Genomic DNA, 24,062 nt, shown 5'->3' on the forward strand with positions numbered 1-24,062 from the left:
AGTCCTGCCTTGCAGCGTCATGTCTGGCTAGTCAGTGTCTCACTGAGTCACTCATTCACTGAACCAAAGGGGAATCAGTGCACTGACCATCCCACAGGAGGCATTGGGAGGAGTTCTTTCCATCAAAAGAGAATCAGATAGGCCTTGAATCAAGTGAAAAGGAAAAGGGAGCCCCCAGTGATATTCTTCTATTTGGTAACAACAAAGCCAATACATTTGAGCAACCATGATGAAGCAACTGCTCTGGTCAAAGTTCTACTTGAAGGAGGTAAAGGGAGAAGAATGGAATGAAAAGAACTGGTTGCCCTCATCCTTTGAAAATCCAGCAAGAAAAATGATATAGATACACAAAACAAGGAACAGCAATTCAAAGCAACATGTCTGATACTTCAAATTGGTAAAAACAAAGGCAGAGTATGTAAGTGAAAGTTGGATCTGAGCAAGATTATCAGAGAACACTTCCTACAGAAAAGATCTGATCCTTACCGGAAGGTCACGTCAGTCAAAAGGCAGCAGGGAAGAGGCCATTTTCAAGTGTTTTTGGTCTTTAATAACTGCCCAACATGTACAAATGAGTATAGACATTGATTACATGGGCCCCTGGGTTTCAACTACATTATCAGAATAGAAGCAGTTTTCAGTGAAAGAAGCCATCCCCCATTGCGCTATAACTATCAGTGTAACTAAGGACTGCAGCTTGGGAAAGTTTTCCTAAGTCTACCTAACCTCTGTAATCTCATAACACCTCATATGTACCCCTCCATTGTACTTGCAATATTATAATTTGTTTATGGCTGTTTGAGAATTCCAAGTGCTGGGACTGTGTCTTTTGCATCCTAGACCCCCAATACCTGACACAGGGTATTGTACATAGTTGGCACTAATATTAGGGCACAACATAGTATTAGTTGGCACTAATGCTCATTCAATCAATATCAACTGAGCACTTACCTTATGTCAGTGGCATAGAGAGATGAACAAGACCAATGGGATTCTTGCTCTGACAGTCCATATATGCAAAGCTTGCCAGTGAGAGGGTAAATTGATGACTGAGCAGTTGTTTCCATACTCAGGTGCTGTACATGCTGACCTGTAAGGCCTTTCCTACTTCTTGAAAAAGGTAAAACTCTTCAGTTGAAAACTTGTCTTTGTCTCACTGATAAGTGTTTCCACAGAGGTCCAAGGTCACCCCCTGGAACAGAAAGGTTTGTGGTTGGAAGGACGGTCAGAAGGAGGCTGTCAGGGGGAGATGGCCTGGCAAGGTGACAAGGTCCAGGATAACCAGGCCCCCAGGGCCTGAGCACCAAGAGGGCTGCTTTGTCAGTCCTAAGTGGGGTTTGTCTATACAATATTTTGCCTAAGCTCTCTCTGCTTTTCCAGTTCCAGATTCTGTCAGCTCATCAATCTATTTATAAGATGTCCAGTACTCATTTATGAGCTGTTCCTCTCAAGAAGCCCATGATGTGAATTTCTAGCTAGTCTAATGTTCTTGTTTTTACTCTCTGAAGACTGTCCTGATAAAAATTTTTCTCCAGCAGCTTGGAAAATAAAATTTGCCATCAAAATAATCATTACTAGCTATTCATCATCTAACCCTGAACAGCCCTGAAATTTTTCTAAAAAATTTGAATAGGAAAGTAAATGAAAGTCACTTAATCCTGTCCAACTCTTTGTGACCCCATGGACTGTATAGTCCATGGAATTCTCCAGGCCGGAAGACTGGTGTGGGTAGCCTTTCCCTTCTCCAGGGGATCTTCCCAACCCAGGAATCAAACCCAGGTCTCCCACCTTGCAGGCAGATTCTTTACCAGCTGAGCCACCAGGGAAGCCCAGGAATACTGGAGTGGGTAGCTTATTCCTTCTCCAGTTGATCTTTGCGACCCAGGAATCAAACCAGGGTCTCCTGCATTGCAGGCAGATTCTTTACCAGCTGAGCTATGAGGGAAACCCCAAGGAAAGTAAATTGTGTCTTAAATTTAGAAGATAAAATAATGAAGGTAGACAAGTGACTTATAAAATAATGGATTTTGTATTTGTCACAATTCAGTGGTGACAAACACTCCAATCTCTAAAAATGCAGAGTTTTAAAACAAAAATCACTAAATTCCATATAGCATTTTATAAATTATCTCCTGCTTCTAAAATCAAACCCACAAAGGAGATTGGAATGGTATTTACTATGTGCCTAATGATGAAACTTTCCCTGGAGATGAAAATGGCAACCCACTCCAGCATTCTTACCTGGGAAATCCCATGGACAGAGGAGCCTGGTTGTCTATAGTCCATGGGTTGCAAAGAATCAGATACAACTTAGTGACTGTACGACAACAATGATGAAACTTTAGGGGACCTTTTTTTTCTTCTTTTCCCAACTTTATGAAAAGTTTCAAGTAAAGCTGAAAAAAAGAGTAGAGTATATACTTAGATGCCCCCTCTTAGACTGAACCGTTGTTTTACTAACTTTGGCTTATTTATGCATGTATAAAGATATGTCTCTCTTGTTGAACTATTTGAAAATAAGTTGCAAACATCATAAATTAGATCCTTAACTATTTCAGAATTTTTCAATTTCAAATAATGATATTCTTTTTTTATAGCTATAATATCATTTTTACCCTAAGAAAGTTAGAAATTATTCCCTAAAATTGTCTAATGTAAGACCAAGTCTATATTGCCTCAATTGTCCCCTAAAAAGTAACTTTTTTGTTTTTGTTTTTCACTGAGCGACTGAACTGAAGACATAATTCACATACCTGGTAGCTCAGATGGTAAAGAATCTGCCTGCAGTGCAGGAGACCTGGGTTGGGAAGATCCCCTGAAGAAGGGAATGACAACCCACTCCAGTATTCTTGCCTGGAGATTTCCATGGACAGAGGAGCCTGGCGGGATACAGTCCATGGAGTCACAAAGGGTTGGACACGACTGTGCTACTAATACTTTTTCACATATCATAAAATTAATATTTTCCAAGTGTATGTTTTAGTGGTATTAGTATATACTATTATGACTAATTCTAGAATATTCTCATCCCTTCAAGGAAATCCCTTTCCCTCTAGCAGTCACTCTTCATTCCCTCCTCTCTCCAGCCCTGCCAACTATTAATCTGCTTTCTGTCTCTATGGATTAGCCTATTCTGGACATTTCATATGGGCGGAATCATATAATAAATGGCCTTTATGTCTGCTTTTTTCACTTAGCACAATGATTTTAGGGTTCATCCATGTTGAAGACTGTATCAGTATTCCATTTCTTTTCATAACTGAATAATTCATTGCTGCAAAATAAAACTCCATTGTGTGGATATACATCTTATTTACCCATTCGTCAGTTGACTGGACATTTGGGTTGGTTTTGCTTTTTGACTTTTATGAATAATGTTGCTTTGAATATTAATGTACAAATTTTTGTGTGGACATATGTTTGCAATTCCCTTGAGTCAATATCTAGGAATGTAATTGCTAGGTCATATGGTAACTCTCATATTTTGAGGCACTCCCAAGCTGTTTCCAAGGCAGCTGAACTATTTCACATACCCACTGGCAATACATGAGGGTTCCAGCTTCTTCATATCTTCAACACTTACGATTGTTCATCTTTTCGATCACAGCCAACCTAACGTGTGTAAAGTGGTGCCATTGTGGTTTTGATGTTGTTATGTATGTTGTTTAGTCACTAAGTCATGTCTGACTCTTTTGTGACCCCATGGACTAGAGCCTGCCAGGCTCCTATGTCCTTGAGATTTCCCAAGCAAGCACGCTGGAATGGGTTGCCATTTCCTTCTCTAGGGAATTTTCCCTGCATCTCCTGCATTGGCAGGTGGATTCTTTACCACTAACACACCATGGAAGGACTGGTTTTGATATTGTTGTTGTTCGGTTGCTAAGTCATGGCCAACTCTTTGTGTTTTGATGTACATTTGCCTAGTAACAATGATGCTGAAAATCTTTTCATGTACTTATTGACCATTTAAATAGATGCTTGGAATACTGTCTATTTAAATCCTTTGTTCATTTTAATATTAAGTTGTCTTTTGTTGTTGAGTTGTAAATGTTCTTCATATTCTGGATATCAAACTTTTTTCAGATATGTGATCTGCAAATATTTTCTCCCATTTTGTGAGCTGTATTTTCACTTTCTTGATGCTGTCCTTTCAAGCACAAAAGTTTTCATCCTTGATGATGTTCAATCAAGCTATGTCTCTTTTTGTTAACTGTTTTTTTGGTGTTGTTTCTAAGAAACAGTTGCCTAATCCAAGGTCACAAAGATTTACTTCTAAGTTTTCTTCTAAGAGTTTCATAGTTTTTGTTCTTACATTTAGGTCTATGATTAATTTTGAATTAAAATTTGTATGTGGTGTGAAGTAGAGGTATGACTTCATTATTTTTACATAGTTTTCCAGCTGTCCTAGCATTATTACTTGAAAAGACCATTCTTTCTATTGAATTCTTTCACCCCTGTCAAGAATTAGGTGATGATAAATATATATCTTTTTTAAGACTCTCAATTCTGTCCCATTGTTCCATATGTCTAAACATATGCTAATTTTATGCCAGTCTTGATTATTGTAGCTTTCTAGTAAGTTTTGAAATTGTTAACTGTGTATCCTCCAACTTTGCTCTTCTTTTTCAAGATTGTTTTGGGTATTCTGGCTTCCCTGTATTTCCACATGAATTTTAATATCAGCTTGTCAATTTCTACAAAGAGACAGCTATGGTTTTGATAAAGATTGTGTTTCATATTTTTAAAAGTTACAAAGAATGACTATAACTGATAGCCAATATGCTTTTCTAAGCAAAGAGGTTTTTAAAGGATAATCACTTTTAACTATTTTAATTGTTTCAGAGGACTAAATGTGGGTATTTATTCTCATTTTTAAATAACTTCATTCATTTTGAAGAAAAAATTACATTAAATACATGCAAAACTGAATTTCAAAGGGTGTTCATGAATAAAGATGTGTGCTGCCAAGTAATCTACAGCACTCTTACCAAGAAACAGTGCTCTTTAATCAACAACTTTTTTAAAGATAATTTTGCAAGGGATTTTCTTCTTTTGAAGAAATCTGATTGCTAATTATTAAAGAGAGTACTACATATCTCCAACAATTAAGTGAGGAACAGATTGAAAGATAAATTTTCAGTGAATGAAAATTCAAAAAGCAACAACCACATTTCAATCTGTGGCTGTAGTCTCTTAAAATGCTACTTTATAAAAGACTGATTGCCCATGAGTTCAGTTAGAAATACTGTCAAAGAAAAAAAAATTAAATGTTTCTCCTTATAGATTTGGTGCCAAACTGTTAAAATTGATTTTTTTCACTGCTCTTTATCTTCCTCAATGTATCCTCATCACTCACCCCACCTTCTCTTCACTGAGTGCTTCTTTTTGAGGAGAATTTCAGGTACAGATTTCTTCAAAGCATGTTAAAGTTAAAATACATTATTACTTAATTTATTTTCTTACATCTAGGTAGCTGCTAACCCATCCTATACCAGGTTCTTAGGTTACAGCCTGAAAAAGTATCAGGACATGGCCGGGGAGTATATGGATCAATTCAGGTGGGTGCACATGTAAGTGTCAGAACAGGCTGCTATTCACCCTCCCCTGACTCTACAACAGGCAGACTTATGTGTAAAACTTTCTAAGAATAAAAATGTCTTTGTACTTCTAAGATAAAACGTCTTCAATAGGAATTAAGCTGGATTAGACAAGTAAAAAATAGAAAAAATAATACACAAATATTTATATCATAATTGTGAATTCTGCCAGCTGTAAAAACCTCTTATAAAATAGCTAGTTTGTGGATGCAAATTTTAATGTCAAAATGATAATTTTTAATCACTTGGTTTGCTTCTGAGTCACCTACCTTCTCCACTGTCAGAAAGTCTATGTTCAGAGAAGGAAATTCACCTCAATACAGTTAAATAGGAAATGTAGATAGTGAAGTAAATCTAATAAAAAATACTCAAGTAGCATATTCCAAAGCAAATATAAGTGGTATTTTTCTTATCTACTATGTTTAAGTCTCTGATCCACTAGCCTCTATATCTTATATTATTTACCAGAAATTGAACATTTGTAGATTTAATTTGTTTGGACTTCAAAAGGTAATATTAAGGCTAATACTCACTCACACACAGATATAGTCAACTCTACCAGTTTTACTGAAAGGTTTATTAATCTGCCAGTTAGGCGCAATTTCTGAGAATGTCTTTGTTTGGTCTGGTTTGAAACAACTCAAGCCTGGGCTTTCCTTGCTTCAAAATCCTTGTAGAAAATTATTATAATAAAGTATAATTTTCATTATACTGCTTCCATATTTTTAACTTGTAATTCGTTCGTATTGAAGAGTGTACTCTATGAAAGTAGCTTTGAAATTACTTTTTTTAAACTCTGACCCATATAAAAAATACATTTTACATTGCAAATCAGTACACACACAGGAATATGTGTATGTGTGAGAAACAATAGAAGTTTTATAAAACAATACTTGTTCTTACTACATGCAATGCATTCTGATATTTTCTATTTTATTTCCCGAATTTTATAAAAAGGCTGAGTAATCCACCCAACTGATTTCACAATTCAGTAATGGACCCCAACTGATAGTCTGACAAACACTGTTTAGAGAAAGACAGTCTTATCACATCAGAGTAATCCAAGAATTGAACCTCAGTTTGTTACCTGATAATCCCAGCTTTGACTCAGCTGCTACCCCACTTTAAGCAAGAGAGATGGCTTATATTCTTTCCTGTTTTCTTTCTTCTGCAGTAGTCTCAGATACCACATACTGCAGGGAAATACAAACACGCCAAGAGATAAGACTGAGCAATCATGTAGCATCAGTTGTAGGCTTTGAACCAAACTCTCATCTTAAACATAAAAATCTATAAAATTGGTGACTATGTAATCAGCAATCAAGAGAAGGACAAATATTAAAAGGGAAATAGTGCACAAAAGCAAAACACATATAACATTCTACAATCTGCCTCCTTCTATACTCATTTTTTATCCTTTGTCCTTCCTAATTTTTTTTGCTCAGTGGGTAGAATACGGTTGCCTTCTTTGCCCTAATGTCTGTTTTCTTTCCCAGAAAGCTGCTTTTTTCTTAGACTCATGGCAGCCTTCCATGCAGTTTCTCTCCATCCTTCTCTAGCACTCCCTGAATAATGGAAGCTCTTTTATTCAACCCAGGGCACTAGCTCTCACTTGACTCCTCACCCACTAATCAATCACTCATTGCCCAAGGATTCCCAGTAACCTCTGGCTCCACTTCCTCCCTGCCAGAACATCTTTTCAGCTTTCATCAAACAAAGGCACATGACTATGTAGCAAACCTAGGTAAGAACAAAACAAAACAAAAGAGGGGTTTAATTTTTTTTTTTTCATTGCAGACAGCATTGCAGTCTACTGGGTAGATATTAACCACTGTATTTACCCAACATAAGATAAACATTTTATTCAATTTACCCAGGAATTAGGTGGAGTTAATTGAGCCACAGGGACTCCCCTGCCCCAGCCCTGAGTAGGGAAAAATTCCCTTCAGCGACCTCAGCTTTTCTGTTTAACCGCACATATCACCTTGCTAGTGGGGCTGTGTCATTTTCAATCATTCACCTCATCACTTGTGGTTATTGTTAATTAGCTTTACTTTTCCTACAATGACCCTCTTTTCTTGTTACTTACATAACCAAACTAAATAAAAATTAAACTTGTAACCTAGAGTGGAATAGAAGCAGACCATCAACATTCTGTCCAAAAATGTGGCTTCACCATCTGCCACTCATCTTTTTGGAAATCAAATTGTATCATATCATCCCATCTAAAAAAGATGGGCTAGATAACATTTAATATCAGGTGACAAATCTCAATAAAAATAACCTGCTTGACTCTTTTTTAATTTATTGTTTTCCCCTGATTTTTAACCAATAGATATGTATGTTTTTTCCAACATTATATAAAGGTATAAAGATAAAAGTGAGAACCATCATCCCACCACCTAGAATAACCACTGACAACACTGTGGTACATATCCATGCAGATGTTATTCTTGTAAATACATTACACACACACATTAATACAATATTTTAGGAAATATCAAAAAAGCAGTTGCGTTTGGGGTGGTTGGACTAGGGATAATTTTTTTCCACTTCTTTACATTCCTCTCTGCCTTGCACATTTTAAAATAATGTCCATGCATTGATTGCAAACCACAAGAGAAGAAAGTAAAAAACTGAAAAGACCCAGAGAGGAGCCATGGGTGAAGAGCAAGGTCATGTGGGCAGATGGGAGCTGGGGCAGGCATGGGAAAGGCATGCAGGTGGAACTGGGGAAGGGTCTGTGGAGGAAGGAAGCCCCAGCTGATCACACCTAATTCTCAGTTCCTGCTGTTGTTCTCCCAGAATTCTCATACTTGGGCACCTTCACAGTCACTTGCACACAGGTTTATATTTCCCAGGACTTCACTAGGAGCTGATAAAAAGAAAATTACCCAGATCTTTTGCCAATGTCAAGAAGTGAGGAATAATTTATATGTTTTTCTTTAACTTCTGCTCTTTGGATCATTATGAAAACCTTTGCCCATAGATAGGATGTAGCTGACAGGAAAGATGTGATGATTATCTGTGCCCCCTTCATCAGAGTCAGAGAGGAGGAAGTGCAGGGTTCAGACTGACTCCCCATAGGCCATTATTTCAATGCAACTCTGTTCAATTACACTCCTTTGCCAATCCCAGGAAACTCCCCTCTTCCTCCAACGAAGCATTTATCCCCCACCCTTTCCACACTGAATCTACAGCCCGTCCCCTCTCCTGCACCTTCATATCTCAGCCCCATCCATCTCTTCCCATTGTTTTACTTTAGGAGGGAGTCCTGTTATATATTGCTTGTATAATGCTTTAATCATGGATTATGGGTTGCTTTACAGCTCCCTGAATACCTTGGCAAGGTCTCTATATAAATAAAATTATTATTATTAAAGTCAATTAATCAGAGGCACAATTCACTTTTCAGTGTCTGACATCCTGAAAGCTTACTGATGCAGGAAAGTCTTTTTGTTCGCCTCCAGTGTAACAACATTTTGGGGAATCAATAATATAGAACATGGGACTGACTACAGAGGTCTTTAATTAGATTGCACTTTGCAATACATATGGATGCATTCCTTTTTGTTGACCTGTTAAGGATCAATGATTGATCAGCAGTGAAATAAGATGTGCTACTGAGTAATTCTGTTTAGGAACTGCTGGTGGGGCTTGTCATATAATTTGCAAGCTATTTTAATTCATACTCAGCAGAAGAAAGAAGGGAGAAAGAGCTCCTTGTATAATTAGAGTCCCTGAGCCACCTCAATTTCTTTTGATAGATCCTCTGTCTGCCGTAGCTAGTTCTCTGATTTTTCTTTTTTAATTTTAGTAAACTTTTCATTGAAGCACACATATACATACAGAAAAGTGCACAAATCATAAATAAATTTATGATATAAATGATACGATGATATAAGCTTAATACATTTCACAATGGAAACTTTAAAAAAGTTTTTTTTGTGGGAAATGCCCTCAGCTCCACCAGAGGCAGCAGTCCCATCTCCTCAAATACAGTACCACCTCCTTCTCCAGCAAGAAGAGCTACAAGCGTGGAAGCCCTGCCTTCAGGTGGGTTCCACAATGTCTCAGGCCCCCTCTCAGCTGCACTGCTCTCTCCTCCAGCTCCTTCCTCTCTCCTGCTTTCTACTTCTCTTACTCCTGTAGTTAGAATTGAGGTTGATGAGAGCCCTCATCTCCTCTCTGCCAATACCTGCTCCACCTGAGCTTCCATTGTCAACCATCAGAAGGTAACTGCCTGGGTCCTATGCTACAACAGAGGAAACTCCCCTGACTTGCCACTGACCCAGGAAATTTCCCACCAGACAGGTGTTGGGTCCTCCCTTGCAGTGATTATGAAAACAGGAATGACAGTTCTGTGATGTACAGGGCCTAAATCCCTGTGATATTTCCTCTGCTCTTTGCCAAATTGCAACCACTAAATAAAGCAGATTTATAATATTAAAAAAATACTACCTAGCTCAAGGATAGAATATCATTACTTCTAAGAGGCCCCCTCATGGCACCTCCCACTACTACTCTTACCCAAAAATTATTTTCACTCCTGTCCATGGATTAGTGTTGCCTGTTTTGGATCTTTCTATACATGCAGTCACACAGGATATATTTTCATGGCTGCAATGTCTGAGTGCTGAAGAATTGATGCTTTTGAGCTGTGGTGTTGGAGAAGACACTAGAGAGTCCCTTGGACTGCAAATCCAACCAGTCCATCTTAAAGGAAATCAGTCCTGAATATTCATTGGAAGGACTGATGCTGAAGTTGAAACTCCAATACTTTGGTCACCTGATGTGAAGAACTGACTCATTTGAAAAGACCCTGATGCTGGGAAAGATTGAAGGCAGGAGGAGAAGGGGACAACGGAGGATGAGATGGTTGGATGGCATCACCGACTCTATGGATATGAGTTTGAGTAAGCTCTGGGAGTTGGTGATGGACAGGGAAGCCTGGTGTGCTGCAGTCCACGGGGTCACAAAGAGTTGGACACAACTGAGTGACTGAACTGAACTGAATGATTTGGTTTTATGGTACTTAGACTTTTTATTTATAAAGTCCCCGACATGAGGCAAGAATCATATGAAGGGCAGGGACTATAAAGGCAGTCTATAAAGGCAGGACTATTAGAGACAGTCCTCACTCTTGATAGCATTTCAGTTTTGGGGGTGGGAGAGTGACAGGACTCACACTAAAGGAGGCAGGTAAGCATCAGTGGTTCTGTGAAGGAAGACAGAGGGGCTCCAAGCAGGTGGAGTTCAGTCACACCAAGCCACAGTAGGCAGGTTAAAAAGACTTCCCAGACATCTATCTTGATACTATTTTAAAATTTTAAATTCTCAAAGGACCTGAAAACAGCAGAAAAAGCCACAGTACTGTTGTGTTGTTTGGACAAGTTATTCTGGAGGGCCTTCCTGGTGGTATCTGGGTGGGGTCCTTCCTTTTCATCCCATCACTCTTGCTTTTTCTAGTTTTTCCACTCCCTGTTCTTTACTTTCCCATCCTCTCAACTCTCCTTCTCCCCTCTTTCTTGGGCTCCCTCCCATCAGAATCTGGGTGTCACCCCCCCACTTCTACTCTGGATTCTTCTCTCCTGACCTGACCCTTGTTTCTGAGATGAGAGGAGACAAAAGATTGAAGCCTCAGTGCTCTGGAAGCCCACACGTTCTGCCTCTTCACCTTCCCACGTGTGCTCCCTTAGGGTTAGTGTGCTCACACCACTGATGGTGGCTGAGGACCGAGCAAGTGGAAAGGATAAAGGGAAGGATGGGTGTGGGCGGAGGATGAACAGAAGGGACAAGCAGGACCATTTCAATCAATTGTTTTTGTTTTCCCACCTTGATTCACGTGGTCAATCGAATTGAGTTTGGCTGACTTAGTGTTCATTGTGCTCCTTGTACCACGGCCAAGGATTATTCAGTTTCCGGTGTTGAGGTGGTGCAGTCAGTTTTGTTTCTTTTTGGCTCCAGCAAATCCATCCTTCTCTCCAAAAACTCAAAAGGTGGTTTGCAGTGATTGCTCGTGTACTGAGGGGATGCTGCTCTTGTTTCTTCTGCCAGAGGGATGCTCCCTGTTCTGTGTTAGTAGAAGACCATTTAAAACAGCAGCAAGGGCCCTGGACCTCTTGCTTCATCGTTGTGCCAAGAATCCCCAGCCTGTATTTCTTTTTCATCTGATTCCAACAGGGTGGTTTTTGTATTTTGCCCACTGGCTGCCTAAGTTGGAAACTTGGCTAAAAATGAACTGGCTTAAGTTCAATCCAGACAAAATGAATGCCCAGGGTTGGTAAACTATAGAAATTGGAGGACATACCCTGGTCTCTCTTTACAAAGGATTTTCCACAGGGGATGTTGGAGTTTCAGAGGAATCACTTGGCAAGTACTCTGTTGTGTTAAGAGGCAGAGTGGTGGGACGGTGGACATCAAGGGGCTTTGGATGAAACCATTTGAGTTAAATCCTGGCTAAATCAACCAGCTGAGTGACTCCAGGCAAGATGCTTGTTAAACTCAAAGCCTTTTCTGCAGTCTGCTGCTTGGGATAGTAATGCAGGCCTCAAAGGTGACAAGTTGCAGACAGTTGGGTTATGCGTGTGGAGGACTTGATATAGTCTAGCACAGCTCCTCCAGTGAGTTGTGTCTTTTTCTCTTCTGGATGGGGTTCTGTTTCTAAAACCAGAGAATGCTGATGTTAGGGTCCTAGACTAAAATGCAGGTTTTTGAAGGGGCTAGATTTCAGGTCTGATTGAGGTTAGATTTCAAAAGAGGCATGGTTGAAACTCCAAAACTGTAGCTCTTCCATTTGCATTTCCAATGAGCAAACCTTAAAACATGCTAAACATTTACTGTCCCATCACTTCTACAACAGACAGTATATATGGGAGGATCTTCTGGTCTCAGTGAGCTGTCACCAGGGTCCAGACCCTGAATGACAAGAGGTACTATTCCTAAAGAATTATCTTCTTATCCTTCTTCAAGCTGGGAATTCCAGTAAAACTTGGAAATAATACTTTAACTCCTATAGTAGCTTAAACTCCCATTGGAATGTAAAACTCATTAAACAAGAATCATTATCATATAAACAATGATATAGATACATGATAGATGATAAAGTATGATAGCTCGTGGGGATTACTTGTTGTCACAAATGTATGAGAGAATTACATGTATGTATCTTCTGCGTAAATGAAAGTATAAAATTTTTTATGCCATGAAACACATTAATAGCCTGTAGTATACCTGGAATCATGTCTCATGATAGTGTCAGAGATGGGAAAAGACACAGGCTCATTCCAATGGAGGCTACAATCCAGGGTTTGAAATCATGACTCTTCACTGTAGTTTTTACACATAACAGGAAAGTTTCTCTGAAAAAGCATGTTTCTGAAGTTATAATGGTAGAAAATAAGATTTGAGACCAAGACAACTGAATCCTTTCTTCTCTTATATGCTACATCCCCATAGGTCAGAAAATCTTGTTAGCTCTACCATAAAAGTGTAACTAGACCCCACCTACTTCTCACTGCTCCTCCTGCAACCACTCCAGACCAAGCCATTACCATCTCTCACTGAGAACAGCCCCCTAACTGACCTCCCATCACACTCTATTCTAAACACAGTGGACTGAGTGGCCCTTTTAAAATATGCCGTCTCTAATCCCAGGCCCTGCGCTCTGTGGTTTCTTATTGCACTCCGAGGAAAAGCCAAAGTTGCCGCAAGAGATCTAGGTTCCCATTCTGTCTCCAGTCTCATCTCCAGTCACTTCCCCAGAACAGCCTGCTCCAGTACACTTACTGCTCCCTCACCCATCTTCCCAGCTCTTCTATCTCAGGGTCTTTGCACTAGCTCTCCCCTCAGCCTGGACCATTCTTCCCTCATAAAGCAATATGGCTAAGCCCTCATCATCTTCAAACTTTTAATCAAACGTCATCTTCTCAATGAGGCTTACACTTACCACAGTATCACAAATGGTCAGATACACACGCACACAACTCTTGCACTTGTAACTTCCTAACTTGCATTTCTATCAAATACTGTTCTACATTTGCATAATCTGCATGCTTTTTTATATTTGTCCTTCCACCAGAATGTAAACTCCATTTTTATTATTTTATCCAATAGTGTATTCTAAGCATCTGGAACATTTAACAATACATATTTGTTAAATGAATAATTAATCACACAACCAGGATAAGAAGTTATCTTAGAAATACCTTAGAAATCTCTCTCATCTTGTACCTCAAACTTTTCAGGAATTGTGCACCTAATACAAAAACAGAACAATCTATACTTCCATGCGCTAAATAAAGTTCTACTTAGAGTGCACTCCTTGGCAATGGATTTATTTACACAGTTCAATTTTATTTCAACCACTGCTTCTAAAATTAGCTGTGGTAAGGGAACTTTTAAAATTTTTTAATTAAAAAATATTGAAATATAGTTGATTTACAATGTTTGTGTTAGTTTCAGGTGTACAGCAAAGTGATTTAGTTTTATATATGTTCTTTTTTAGATTCTTTCCCATTATAGGTTATTACAAGATATTGAGTATAGTTCCCTGTGCTATACAGTTGATAGTTGAGTGTTTTATATATAGTACTATGTATATTTTAACCCCAAACTCCTAATTTACCCCTCCCCTGCCTTTCCCCTTTGGTAACCATAAGTTTGTTTTCTATGTCTGTGGGTCTATTTCTGGGGATCATTTTTTAAGAGAAAAAAATACAATTTTCAGTGGACCAACACTTCTAAACATTACAGTAAAAAGTATTACTAGAAAAATAAAAAACAGAAATATAAGAATAATTACATTAATAATAAAATATAATGTACTATTATTAAGTTCAAAGGAATATAATTAGTCTATTAAAATCCTGAGCATGAGTGCCAAGTCACTTCAGTTGTGTCCGGCTCTTTGTGACCCTATGGACTGTATAGCCTTCCAGGCTCCTCTGTCCATGGGATTCTCCAGGCAAGAATACTGGAGTGGGTTGCCTTGCCCTCCTCCACGAGATTTTCCCAACCCAGGGATGGAACCTGAGTCTCTTATGTCTCCTACATTGGCGGGCAGGTTCTTTACCACTAGCACCACCTGGGAAGCCCCAGATCTTGAGCTCTTAATCTCTATTCTCACACCATGTTGGGCAAATAAGGACAGCCAGAGAAAACAGGCTTTGAGAAGCACAGGACTAGACTTTGCTTCAGACTTCACTCTGCTCTCCTGCCTTCCCAAGGCTCTCAGCATGCCCCTCCCCTTGTGCTCTTAGGTCGACAAGCCTGGCCTAGGTGTTTTGCTAACTCTTCACAATCTCTCTCTCTGGGGAAGGCCTCCTATAGAATCCCAGCACATCCTAGTTTAACAGAAGCCCAGTGAGCCGAACTTTGGAACATGGGGATAAAGCCTTATCTTTCCAGAGTCATTTATTCTTCTGAAAAACAGCAAGGCCACTATTTTTCAGTTGATTTTATAGCTCATTATGCTCACTGTTATTAAAACCACATATCTTAAAATGCAATATGCTTAATACAGTTTGTATATATGGTACCTGAGAACATCTAAAAATAAATTAAAAATTTGATCCATATGTATGAATGCAGTGAGGCAATATAGCTCTTATTTTATAGTAGTTGATAGTCTATTGTCTGGATACAGTAACACTAAGAATTGTATCTATTAAAAAGATGTGACCATTTAAAAATTGCTGAAAATGTTTTGGGGAATGAAGTTGAAATACAATTTGGAAAATAAAAAAGATAGTAAACTCATATTTCTCAAGACATTTAAAAAACATGATACAGGCAACAGAGTTCATATTTCAGTGTGCAGCAATTTCTCCCCTTAACAATACCCCGATTGAGCTTTTGTAAACTTACCAGGCATTTGTTTTCAGTTTATGTACCAGATTTCTCCATGGAGATTCGTCCATAACATGAAGGCATTCAATATAGAAAATGACATGCAATGCCTTTATTCTTCCAGTTTAATTAATGCTGTGACAACCACTTGGCAGAGACTATAGTGGAGAGGAGGCCTCTGTAGGGAACTGCAGGTTATAAGCAGTAAGGAAACTGTCAAACTGTTTCTGGGATACAGCGTATCATAACTTCAAGCTTTTTTTGTGGCATCACTGGAGATAAATTCCAAGGAGAACAAGCAAATTGAAAAATTGGATTGTTTAGTCTTAACAAAGAAGAAACTTAATACAACTTTTAATTTTTTACACATTTGAGATTTCTAGAAAATGGTTTCCCACCTTAAAAAAAATCATAAAACTAATACAATATTGCAGATCAACTATACTTCAATTACAAATAAAAATCCCAATATCCATTTGAGCTAATAAGTTCTCAATACCTTGAATACTTTGCTTGAGGAATTCAAATTTCTTTCCTCTCTTCAAGGGGGATATTGAGCCCCGTCACAATGCTGGTATAGTGGTGAACACTACCAAATCCCTGCCACCATGAATGAGCTGGGAGCAGATAGCGAGTAAACCATCAGACACAGGACAGGTGGGTGATGAACGAAGTGGGGATGCCATTGCAGATAAGGGGTAAGGGAAGTTCTCTCTGATGCCTGAGCTGAAACTTAAGTAAGGGAGGGATGGAGAGCACTGGGAAAAGAGTGTTTCAGGTCATGGGAGCATTGAGTGCAAAGGGCTAAAGCAGGAGTCTGTTTGCAGAGCTTGAGAAAGAGCAAGAGGCTGGTGTGGGGGAGCAGAGGGAGCAAGTCCAAAGTGGCTTAAGGACCCCAGGAGAGTTCTCTTTTTTTTAAGATTATTTTTTATGTGGACCATTTTTAACATCTTTATTGAGTTTATTACAATATTGCCTGTTTTATGTTTTGTTCTTTTCGCCATGAACCATGTGGGATCCTAGTTTCCTACCAAGGATCGAACCCACACCTTCTGCATTGGAAAGTGAAGTCTTAATCTCTGGACCACCAGGGAAGCTCCCCCATAGAGGTACTTGAATCTATAAAACAAAGGCATCTTTCCTATAACAAATATTTTCAAATGGCTCTTTTACTCTCTTGAAATAAAAATCTGTAGATAATACAACATTCACTCATAATTTTAAAAAAATTAATATAATACCCCAATTCCATGAAGCAGTAGAAGGCCTTCAATAAAATGATTATTTCCCAGGCTATATGAATTAGTAGGATCCTTGCACCTGTACATCAAATCACTGTGAATGTGACAATGGATTGATACCTATGTGTTGACAACTCAAAAGCACCACATTTTCAGAGATTTTTCTGAAGTGGCAAGTACTTTTGGAAGAGTTCTGAGCAAAACAAAGTACAAATATTCCCTGAAGTATGCAACAGTTGCATTCTATATAATTAGGTGTGTGGCAAAAGACTATAAACATTAGTTTGTATTTATATATAAAATGGAGTTAGGAGCTAGGTTTGATTCATAATTATCAATAATAGACTCCAGGACTTTTCAAAGGTTTTGCTGGATGCAGGACATTTTTGCATTGTGGGAATCTATTCTGAGCATTGAAGATATCTGGCATTCCTGGTCCCTACTCATTAAATACAGTAGCACTTCCACATACTTCCCAAATGCTCCCTAGTAGACAGTATCATCTCTTTGGAAACCATTGCGATAGGCCGTGACAAAGGTTTTGGATTTTATGTGAAGATGTTGTGGGTTTTGAGCATGGATACAAACCAGTGGGGTCCCACAGAAGGTTATATAATAATGACAGTGCTCTATATCTGCCCTGTCCAATAATCAGGTCGCTAGCCACAGGTAGCTCTTGAGAGTTTGAAACATGGGTGGTACAACTGAGGAACTGAACTTTTCATTTTAATTTACTTAAATTTAAATAGGCACATGTGGTTAGTGGTTGCCATATTGGACTGGACAGTTATAGATGATATAGATTCCTAACAAGCAGTATTTTTTTCCTTTTGTAGTCATTCTACCTCACCTTACTTTCATGATCATCTCTTTTTTATTCTACGAATATAACCACATTTGAAAAACTAATTCCTTGGAAAAGCTGGACTTGGAGTACTGCACTGTCACTTTTGTAAGGGCTAATTAAGTAACAAATAATGGGGCCATGGCACCCCACTCCAGTACTCTTGCCTGGAGAACCCCCTGGACGGAGGAGCCTGGTAGGTTGCAGACCATGGGGTCGTGAAGAGTTGGAAACGACTGAGTGACTTCACTTTCACTTTTCACTTTCATGCATTGGAGAAGGAAATGGCAACCCACTCCAGTGTTCTTGCCTGGAGAATCCCAGGGACGGAGGAGCCTGGTGGGCTGCCGTCTATGGGGTCGCACAGAGTCAGACACGACTGAAGCGACTTAGCAGCAGCAGCAGCAGCAGCAGCAATGGGGTCTAATGCCTCTTATGAAACATGGACCAGCAGTGAGCTGAGCCCTTCCCCAGAATGAAGGATGTCTGGATACAGGGTTGGATCTCACCTGTAAGCAAAATTACCTGGGGGACTACCTGAGGTTTAGAAGACAAAGCTATAGCAAAGTGAGGACTGAGAATGCGAGGACAGGGGAAATGAAGGCAGAGTTAAAGGGGCCAAGAGAGGAGCAGAATGATGCAAGAGAAAAGCTTAACCTGAGGAGGGGGATTGGCAGCCTTTGAGAAATGATCCAGTATGCTCAAACCAGAGAGCAAAGTTATCTCCCTTCAGTTGCTGGCAGCTGGGTGGTGCGACCCCAGTTAGGTGAGCTTCCTTGCTGACTGGAACCCTTCCTCACTCTTCCTGGAAAGTATTCCTTGTTTCCAAGCTTTGCTCACCTGGTTCCTCCCCTTAAAATCTTACCAAGTCTGCAAAGTCCAGGCTACATGCCACCGCCTCCCCTGTATGCTCTCACCACACAATTGACTGTCTTTATTTCATCCAGTTGGATGGATCACCTTCCAGCTCCTTCATTCTGTGTACCTCTGTCATAGCATATACTACAACCAGGTGAAAAAAGTCTCCCCCAACTCCCCAAATAGATGAGCCCCTCCCCTCTCCTGAATGCCTGGCTCTTCCCTTGGTCCTGAAATAACAGTGGGTGTGTGTTTATCCTACCCCACCCTGCTCTGCACAGTGCCTGGCCAAAGCTTGATGAAGAGCTGTGAATGGAAACTTAGCTACTTTTCCCCTTAGCAAATGAGTCCTTAGGTGCCCCCGAAAGGTGTCCACATCCTATTCACTAACACTTGGTAATATGCTTGCCTTACACGGCAAAAAGGACTTTGCAGATATGACTGATTTTAGGATCTGGAGATGGGGAGATTACCCTCAATTATCTGGGTGGGCCCACTGTAATCAGAAGGGTTTACAGGGAAGAGGGGAGTCAGGAGAGGCAGAGAAGGAAACGCGATGACGGAGAGGTGTCAGATTCAGAGAGGAGTTTGAAGAAGGTATGCGGTTGGCTTTTAAGACTAAGGAAGGTACCAAAGGAGGAATGTAGAATAGAATGTCCACAGAAGCCTAAATGAGATATATAATTAAAACAACCAATTTCAAGTGAGGACTTGTTTGAAAAATCAGGGTGATATGCCCAGTCTTGTTAGGTGACAAGGGCCAGAAAGCCATCTGACTTTATGTCTGTGGACATAAACAACTGTAAGTAAGCATCCTCATTTAAAAATGCCTTCATCAAACAATGAGCCAGAGATATAGTCACCTCTTCTCCTAACGTGGAAACAGGTAGAGGAAAATTCTGAAGGAACAGAATCAGCTGGAATAATTACATGATCTCACACGCCCCTGCCCCAAGGAAAATCTACCAGAACAGCTGCTGTTCCACTATGTGATGGTAAAGGCGAATTATGAGCTCCCCACTTCCCAACATATATTTCAGCATAACAGCTTGCTTTGTGCATACAAGAAATACATATTCAGTAGACTTGGTTGTAAAGATGCTGTCTATAAGTGACACCTCTGAATTCATAAGAATATGGCTGGACGATCCTTTAAGTAAGTGACTCTGCCAGCTGAAGAAACACTCTTGTGATGGATGGTCCCATCTTTGTTTTTATTTTTTTTAATATGCATGTTGGCTGTTATTTAGCAGTTATTTTCCACCTGTAGAATCTCTCCTGTCCATTTATAATTTAATTTTACTGCTGCTGACACTGATTTGTAACCAGAATAATTATTAAATGTCATGAATACAAAATTAATCCCATAGAGAATGTTTACAAACTTAGTTTACACATGAGCTAACCTAAGCCTCCTAACCTAACTAAGCCACAGCCTCTACCAAGCACTCCTCAACCTTCAATATGCTACTGAACCACCCTTTTATGGGGTTATTGTTTTAATTAATATACTTTTAGATGTATTAGTTTATAACAACTAGTCTGGGAAAGGCTTTATTTCAGATGATTTCTTAAAAAATATATAGACAGCTAACAATTCTTATTCATTAAGTTTGTGAATGTAAAGGCAGAAGGCTAGGATACTCAGGAAATAATTTTCAAACCCTTGCTGTATTCCTAATAAGTCCATTACATTGTCTTAGCATTACAAGTCATAGATTTTTAAAGTAGTATATTATGCTCAATGCATTTTCCTCCTTTCACTGTCAGCATTTAAAATAGATTCCCATGATGACTGAACCCCACAGCGTCCCTACTGGCTGCTCATGACTTACTAGAAGACTGAAAACCCAATTGAGATTGACTGTGGGGTCACAAGCTTCAGCAGCAGCCTCTCATCACGACATAAGAGTATTTTCAATGGGGGAGAAGACATGCCTGGATTAAACCTGGCAGCACACCCGCCCCTTCCCCATACATGAACTTTCTGGATTGTACTCCCCTTCTAAGATAATCAAGAGCAAAGCTTCAAATGAGAAACAGACCAGCTCTTCACTGCAAACCTTTTGGGGCCCCTTAGAATACAATGTAATGCAAATATACTGGCTCTGCATTTGGCAAACTTTGGACACCTCATGCGAAGAGTTGACTCATTGGAAAAGACTCTGATGCTGGGAGGGATTGGGCGCAGGAGGAGAAGGGGACGACCAAGGATGAGATGGCTGGATGGCATCACTGACTCGATGGATGTGAATCTGAGTGAACTCCGGGAGTTGGTGATGGACAGGGAGGCCTGGCGTGCTGCGATTCATGGGGTCGCAAAGAGTCGGACACGACTGAGCGACTGAACTGATCTGAACTGAAGAGACTTTGAAGTTGATGGTTATGTTGTCTACCATTCTGTTAACTAGGATTTCAAGGTTTATCTCAAGAATTCAACCTGTGATGTTTACAGTTGCTAGAGAACACAGTATTGAAAATATACCAACCAATCTAGCCTCACTAAAAATGCAGCCATGGTATAATGGTACAGTATGGCTTGGGTTTGAAACCTGGCTCTGCACCTTGCTTACCTGGGCTTTGGAAATACCTCTTAATTTCTCCAAAATGTTGGTTTCCTCATGCACTTCCCTACAGATTTACTGAAAATATAACAGGGCTTTTAAAAGTGGGAGCTTCCCTGGTGGCTCAAATAGTAAAGAATCTATCTACAATGCAGGGGACCCAGGTTCAATCCTTGGGTCTGGGAGATCACCTGGAGAAGGGAATGTCTACCCATTCTAGTATTCTTGCCTGGAGATTTCCATGGACAGAGGAGCCTGGTGGGCTCCATTCAGTCCATGGGGTCGCAAAGAGTCAGACATGAGCAACTAACACTTTCTATCTTAAAAGTGGGAAATTTAAACCTAGGGTTTCATTTTCCCTTTTTTAATTTTTACCTTTTATTTTTTTCAATTCTATTCTGTTATCTTGTTTACCAATGAGTCAGTAATACTCATTGACTCATGGAGTATATCCTCTATGGTCTAGAACAGAGAATCATTGCTAGGTTTGAGGGTTTGGTTTTGTTTTTGAGGTAAAAATAAGAGCATAATAGTGAAATGCATAAACTGCATAACTCTGTAGACTACAGCTCAACTGAATTTTTCTATACACCAGTGTAACCGCCACCTAGATCAAGATAAAGATTATTTCCAGCACTCCAGAAAGTTTTATCATATTCTCTTTCAGTTTATAACATTATAACCGCCACATTTGGAGGTAATCACTATTCAGATGACCATGAATTAGTTTTTTCCTATTTCTGGCATATCTCACTCAACATAATGTCTATGATATTTAACTATGCTGTTGTGGATTCATTGTAAGAACACATAAACAATTTAAAAATTCTTTCTCCGACTGATGAATATTTCATTGCTTTCAGTTTTGACAATGATGAATGAAGCCACAAAGAACATTCTTAAATGCATCTTTTAGTGGGCAAATACATTCAGAAGTTTTGAGCATATAACTCAGGACTGGAATTGTAGTGTCTTAGTCTGGTTTTGGTATCAGGGTAATGGTGACTTCAGAGAATGATTTTAGGAGTGTTTAATCGTTTTCAGTTTGTTTAGCATAGTTTGAGGAAGATAAGTATTAGCTCTTTGTTCTGCTTGGTACAATGGTCCTGTGAAGGTGGCTGATTTGGGGCTTTTGTTTGCTGGTTTAAATTACAAATTTGGTCTGTTCAAATAGCCTGCTTTGACTTAGTCCTGGCAGGTATATGTTTCTAGAAATTTGTCCATCTCTTTCAGGTTGTTCAGTTTGTTGGCATACAACTATTTTGTAGTATTCTCTCATGACTTTTTAAAATATCTGTGGGATCAGTTGTTATTGCTCCATTTTACTTGGGTCCTCTCTCTTCTTATTGGTGAGCCTGGCTAAAGGTTTATCAATTTTACTCATCTTTTCAAAAAGCTAAATTTTGGTTTCATTGATTTTTTTCTATGGTTTTCTTTTGTCTCTATTGTATTTATTTCCTTTCTGATCTTCATTACTTCCTTCCTTCTGGTGACTTTGGGCTTTATCCATGCTTTTTCTAATCCCACTTTCTTTAGGTGGTAAGTTAGATTATTTCAGATTTGTTTGTTTGTTTTTTTCTTGAGGAAGTTCTCCATCCTATAAACTTCCCTTAGAACTGCTTTTGCTACATGCAGTGGGTTTTGGAGAAGTTTGCTTCCATTTCATTTGTCTCAAGGTATATTCTGACTTCCACTTTGCTATCTTTATTGACTCATTTGTTTTTTCATAGTATGTTGTTTCCTATGTGTTTGTTCTTTCCCTTTTTTCTTTCTGTGATCAATTTCTAGCTTCATACTGCTGTGGCCAAAAAAATGCTTGGTATAATTTTTATCCTCCTGAATTTGCTGAGACTTGTTTTGTGGCTTAGTCTGTGATTTATCCTGGAGAACATTCCATGTGCATGCGGGGAATAAAAAGTATATTTTGCTGTTTTTGATTAAAATGTCCTGTAGATATCTGTTAAGTTTAACTGGTCTATTGTGTCATTTAAGACTGCTGCCTTATTCTCTGTATGTATGATCTGTCCATTGATGTTAGTGGGTGTTAAAGTCCCCTACTATTACTGTATTATCGTCAATATCTCACTTTGTCTGTTGTTCAGTTGCTGTGTCCGACTCTTTATAACCCCATGGACTGCAGGATGCCAGCCTTCCCTGCCCTTCACTATCTCCCTGAGTTGGTTCAAACTCATGTCTATTGAGTCAGTGATGCCATCCAACCATCTCATTCTCTGTCACCCGCTTCTTCTTTTGCCCTCAATCTTTCCCAGCATCAGGGTCTTTTCCAATGAGTCGGTTCTTTGCATCCAGTGGCCAAAGTATTGGGAGCTTCAGCTTCAGCATCAGTCTTTCCAAATACTCAGGGTTGATTTCCTTCAGTATTGACTGGTTTGATCTCCTTGCTGTCCAAGGGACTCTCAAGAGTCTTCTCAAACCACAGTCGAAAAGCATCAATTCTTTGGGACTCAGCCTTCTTTATGGTCTAACTCTCACATCCATATGTGATTACTGGAAAAAACATAGCTTTGACTATACGGACCTTTGTTGGCAAAGTGATGTTTCCGCTTTTTAATACACTTGTCTAGGTTTGTCAGTTTTTCTTTCAAAGAGCAAGCATCTTTCAATTTTGTGGTGGCAGTCACCATCTACATTAATTTTGGAGCCCAAGAATGTGAAATCTGACACTGTTTCCATGTTTTCCCCATCTATTTGCCATGAAGTGATAGGTCTGGATACCACGATCTTCATTTTTTAAATGTTGAATTTTAAGCCAGCTTTTTATGCTAGTAAAGTAATGCTCAAAAATTCTCCAAGCCAGGCTTCAGCAATACGTGAACTGAGAACTTCCTGATGTTTAAGCTGGTTTTAGAAAAGGCAGAGGAACCAGAGATCAAATTGCCAACATCTGCTGGATCATGGAAAAGGCAAGAGAGTTCCAGAAAAACATCTATTTTTGCTTTATTGACTATGCCAAAGCCTTTGACTGTGTGGATCACAATAAACTGTGGAAAATTCTGAAAGAGGTGGGAATACCAGACCACCTAACCTGCCTCTTGAGAAATCTGTATGCAGGTCAGGAAGCAACAGTTAGAACTGGACATGGAACAAC

At 39.4% G+C, this 24,062-nt stretch overlaps 1 long non-coding RNA gene across 1 annotated transcript; it reads right to left on the reverse strand.

Annotated features, from left to right (window-relative positions):
* Positions 1-2,359: 2,359 nt before the first annotated feature.
* On the reverse strand, positions 2,360-16,397 carry LOC120878162. Its single transcript, XR_005724479.1, has 3 exons — positions 15,465-16,397; positions 6,685-6,790; positions 2,360-2,396 (listed from the first exon to the last, which is right to left on the reverse strand). It is a non-coding gene; the product is annotated as an uncharacterized LOC120878162 (long non-coding RNA).
* Positions 16,398-24,062: the final 7,665 nt, after the last annotated feature.

The sequence above is a fragment of the Oryx dammah genome, unplaced genomic scaffold (assembly GCF_014754425.2).
Source record: "Oryx dammah isolate SB20612 unplaced genomic scaffold, SCBI_Odam_1.1 HiC_scaffold_18, whole genome shotgun sequence".
In the NCBI taxonomy this organism is placed as follows: Eukaryota; Metazoa; Chordata; class Mammalia; order Artiodactyla; family Bovidae; genus Oryx; species Oryx dammah.